We start from the raw sequence: 5,716 nt of genomic DNA, 5'->3' as shown, positions 1-5,716 counted from the left end.
AGACCAGATATCATTGTTCAAGATAAAGCCGAAAATTTTATGCCTCTTAATAGATATATCTGCTCTAGACGATTTAAATGTTTTATAAAAGGACACGGAAAAGATCAGTAAGTACACAAATCTTCAAATTGAGATACGGAGAATGTGGAACTGAAAAGCTGAAATTATTCCTTTTGTAATGGAGAAGCGAAGAGTAGTCTCAAAAAATCTAGAAAAAGGTTTGAAAGAATTTCCAGGAAAACTTATTATAAGAACTTTATTATAGTTTATATTATTATGTCAATACAAGTATACACATACTCGTATATTTAGATATATAATTATAATAAGAGTAAAAATAATAATAATTATTATTATTGTTATTATTTATTATTATTATCATGTTTATTCTTGCTAAGCCTGTTAGTATTCAGTTTACCTATCTATTCATCGCTCTGAAATTAAGCAGCAATGAGAGGGAGTGAGAGAGAGAGAAAGAAAGAGAGAGGGACATAATGAGATATAGGAAATAACACTAACTATTATAAAAATTAAATTGAATTCGAGAGAGAGAGAGAGAGAGAGAAAGAGGGAGGAAGGGAGAGAGGACGTTTGAAAATGTTTATTCGAAGTAGGCAACGTTTTAAGCGGAGTTAGAAAGAGAGAAAAGAGAAAGAGAGAGAGAGGGAAGAAAAAAGAATGAAATAAAGGAGAGAACGCTGGTTCATCTACATGAAGAATACTGAATAAAATTAAGTGAAGAGGGAGATAGAGAGCACTAGAAAGAGTGATAGAGAAAGAAAGATAGAAGATAGTCTTAACTCTAAACGTTCAATTCAATGAAAACGAATGAAATAAAGTTGAACGGCAAGAGGAAAGAGAGAGAAATTAAGTTGAAAAAGAGAGTAAAAAAGACAGAGAGAGAAAGAAAAAAAGAGAGAGAAAAAACTAATTAATTTCACCGTTTCGGTTTTCTAAAATCAATTTTTCGATGGCTCATGTGTAAGAATAATTATTTTTTTAGAAGAATTTAATATAAAATTATTGAATGGTGGATGGAGGGAAGAAAGATGAACGAAAGAATGAATGAACGTTCGATAGAGTGAGTGAAGAAAGGAACGAACGAACGAATGATTGATTGAACAAACTGAATGAAAGGATCCATTCATTGATTCAAAGGATTCATTGAATTATTCACATAGATTAGATAGCTCAACTGACCTTACTTTTATAAGAAAAACTGAACGAATCCATGAACGAACGAACGAATAAATTAACAAAATGAACGAATGAACTAACGAATAAATGAATGAACAAATTAACGAATGAATGAAAGAGTTAATTCATTCATTCACATATAGATAGAGCTCTACCAACCATCCAAACTACAATAACAAGATTGATATATTGAACTACTTTTATATTTTTATTGAAACAGTTCAACAGCAAAACAATAATAACAACAACAATAATAACGACAATAATAATAACAATAGCATCATAATCATCGTCATCAATAAGGCATTTACGAAATTGTTTACATATAAATCGCTCCAGAAGGAAAGATTCAGTAGAGTAATAACATCAACATTAACAACAACGATAATAGTCTAGATCGAGTTTACTGAACAATTTCACGTCACCGGTGAACAATCTTGGTGTGGTATTCGATTCACGTCTGTCATTGGAAGATCGTGTAAAAAAATATCTGTCGGAAATGTTTCGACCAAATTCATAGAATCAGAACTATCGGACGGTTTCTTAATCTGGAGTCGGCAAAAGCACTTGTTTACAGTTTTGTCTGTAGTAGAGTTGACTTCTCCAATTCGATAATATATGGAGCCAAGTTATTTCTACAGGACTGTGTTCAATCAATACTAAACGCGGCAGCAAGATGATAGCCGGCGTTTCAAAGTTTCACTCCATTTCGGTTTACATAGGTGATGAGCTTCATTGGTTGAGATATCCCCTAAGGATTAGGTTCAAAATGCACCGGTATATTTGAGTGAGCAATTGATGCCGGTTTTAAAGGTACGTGGCCGACGTCAACTTAGGTCGTCAGACCGTGGGGATTCGGTCATCCCGTCAATCCGTTCCTCAAATTTTGGGCGACGAAGATTTTTTGTGGTGGCGGCTAGAATATGGAAGTCGCTTCCAGTGCAGTTAAAAGATGGTTTGACCACAAATCGACAGCTTTTCAAGAAAAATTTAAAGCATCATTACTTCAATATTGCGCATCATAGAAAGCGCTTCTGAGGTCTTTTCAAGAGAGGCGCTATACAAATGTCGATATTAAATAATAACAAAAATTATTATTATTATTTTTATTATTTTTGTTGTAATTATGCCAAATTTAAAACTATATCTTCTTTTCTATTTTTTTATAGAAGAAAAACTAATTCACAACGTTTTTTGATGTAATAAGATGAATAAATTGGCTCTTTCATTCTTAATTTATTCATCATTCGTTCGTACATTCATTCCTCCATTCATGCATTCGTTCAATCATTCAGTCATTCATTTTTTTTATTCTTTTCATTCTTTCTTTCTTTCATCCCACGAGAACACATTCGATCTCTTGTTCATCTATCATTCCTGCAGAGAAAAAAAAGACAAAAAAATAAATAAACAAAACAAATTATTCCATATCATATATCCCCCACCACCATCATCATCATCATATTATCACCATCAACATCATCATCATCATCACCACATTATAATCAGAATCATAACCTCCATTCATATACTTGACGGCTTTTTTAGCATTGGATTTTGATCTATAGCAAACTGATGCCTCAAGAAATAATAATGACGACGACGAAGATGATGATGGTTGTGATAATGATGTAGAATTGTGATTGATTGGTAATGATGACGATGATGTAGCTGTTAACGATGATGATGGTTGTGATGATGATGATGACGTGAGCTTGACGTCATCAACAGTGCCGAATTGTTGAAAGATATCAATTATATGATCTTTGGTAACTTTGTTTGTTAGGTAGCAGATTTTCACAATGTAATTTTTTCTAAAGGAAAAATTAAAACAGCATAAAACCAAACAATAATAAAAACGTTGAAAACAATAATAAAGACTATTAATATTATTAAAATAAAAAAATGAAGGTATTATAAAATTATAGATTAATAAAAAAAACTTTCAAAAAATAATTTAACTTTTAATAATTTCAAAAGTCTACTTAGAAGAGGAAAATGGTTTTTCCTTTTCATGTTTTTCATTTCTTTTTTTACCACCAGCCCCATCATCATCAATGTTATCAGGATCATCAGGATCACAAAGATGGACATCACCATTCTCATCATTATCATCATCGTTGGGGTCCAGTTTGATTTTTTTAGTAGCTCCACCCACTTCTGATGACGTCATACCGTGGTGCACTAAGGTGGAGAGTTTTTTTTTCCTCCTCCTTCTTATCATCAGATTTAAAAATAAATTTAAGATTCATGTGAAATCTAATAACAACTGATTCAATCAATCATTCATTCATTCAATTAATTAATCATTTATTCAATCATTCATTCAATCATTCATTCAATCATTTCAATCATTTAATTTTGCAAAGAGATACTGATAGAATATATATTATATAGAAATAGTTAATAGTAAATCTAAATAGATAGATACTAGATAGATAGGTCTTGCTCTTTTTTGAGATAACAATTAATTAGGTATTATTATTTTAGTTTAGTTGATTTACTTATGCTTTGACTTTTTCTTCTTTTTTAATTTCGCATCATTTTGCGGCTGATCGGACGCCATTTTCACTAATCAGCTAAATTTACAGCAACATTTGCTAAATTTAATTTGAATTTAAAAAACTTAATTGCAGCAAAGTTCTTTTTTAACTTGTAAATAAGAAATGTACCCATTCAAAAATTCAACTTGTAGAATACTTACTAAAATCTAATCAATTTTAATGAATAATTATTAAAATTTATACATATTGATATAAAATTAATAAATTATAATAAAAAATTTATTTAAAATTTAACAAAAAAAAAACTATTTAGGTACCTTACACACCTATATATTAGAAAACATAAAACATCAAGCTAATATCGTTTCAACAATTTACGTTAGTGATGCTCGCTTCTCTCGGCTGCTTTGTTTCGTTCACAATTTTTGTTTTTTTTAAATAAAATTAATTTGTAATTAAATTTTTATTGAATTTTTATTTAAATTTATATTTTGCACTTTGTTGCATTCTGTCATCCGTATCAAGGCTCAAAAGCATTCGATCTTCATAATCAATTCATGCAGTAAATTGTGCAAATTGATTATAATTAATAATAATAAATTAATAAAACTCAATATTAATCACAATTTAAAAAATCGGAAATTCAATCAAATTTATCTACGAATAAAATTTTGAAATGTGGGAACGAATTGAATTGCCGTCGTTAACGTCTTGTTGCCTGAGCCAATTAATTTGGAGTTGTGATTAATTTTTAAAGTTTGGAACTGAAAGACTAACTAAAGAAAAGAGAGATGTGGTGTTTTTGTCGTAAAAAATCAGCAAAAGAAAATTTGGCAGATGAGTCAGAAATTGAATGCTTGGATGTGGCAGACCAACAAAATGGTGACTGTTCGTCTGCTGGTTTCCTTGAAAATCAAGGATTATTATCAAAGGAAGGTAAAATTAGTCATTCTGTCGTTAATTTGAATTTTACATGTGCCGACAGCACACTAAACACTCTTGACTCTGATATTGATAGCTGCTCTTCTAATAAAAAAGATCACTCTGTAGAATTAGTAAGTAGGCCAGAGGCCAGTCAGGGTCATAAAAATGAAAATAATAGTAATAAAACTAAAAAAAGTAACAGTAGTGCTGGTTCTGCTAATAAAAATGAGGCAGCTCATAGCTCAGTTGGTTCAAAAAATTTCAAAAATGATAATGCAGCTGTTGAAATCTCAAAATTGAACGAGGCATCGCTGAGTTCCAGTAAAATATTCACTAACACTAATTCATCCGAGGATGATTTGAAAAATTCAGTGATGTGCACGAGCACCCAGACAGACAACGGCCTTGTGTCAGCACCCATTATGAGATTTAGGGAGAAATCAAAAAATGAAACCAAAGATCTGGATAACAAAAATGTCGGCAAGCATTCAAAACCAAACAACAACAGAAAATCAAAAAATTTTGATGATGATCCCAAATCAAAAAGAAGGCAGCTACAACAATCGAACATCGTCGTCACAAAACAGCCATTAAAAAATGATCAAAAACCAAAGAACATTTATTCAAATGATAACATCAACACTGATTATGAAAATTTACCAAATTATGCAGAAAAATTAGCAAATCCTGTAAATAAAAAAAGTTCAGTTGAAATAGAGGAACAAAGCAACCAGAAAGCAAAACGAAATTCACTAACACCTTTAGATCTGAGTCTAAACAGTCAAAAGAAAAGTGTTACTATGTCAAAATTTGAGAATTATGCCAACTTAGCTGACACTCCTAGCTACGACGTCGACCAGTCAGATTCTCTGCCTTTAAATTTGTGTCTGAAAAGTTTTTCAAAAACTTTCACTGAAGATTTAAATGTTTCAAATGCCTCTAAAATGCCTCCTCTTGCCCATAACAATAATAATAGAAACATGCCCACGGCAGTAGATATCCCTAATTCTAAATATAGCTCAGAAGATCAGCTAACCTCAAGTTCAAAACCCGACCTACTTAGCAATTGCGACGTAAGTGAATACAGCCTT

The sequence above is a fragment of the Helobdella robusta genome (genome assembly GCF_000326865.2).
Source record: "Helobdella robusta unplaced genomic scaffold HELROscaffold_118, whole genome shotgun sequence".
Classification (NCBI taxonomy): Eukaryota; Metazoa; Annelida; class Clitellata; order Rhynchobdellida; family Glossiphoniidae; genus Helobdella; species Helobdella robusta.
Note: the sequence above shows the minus strand (reverse complement) of the source record.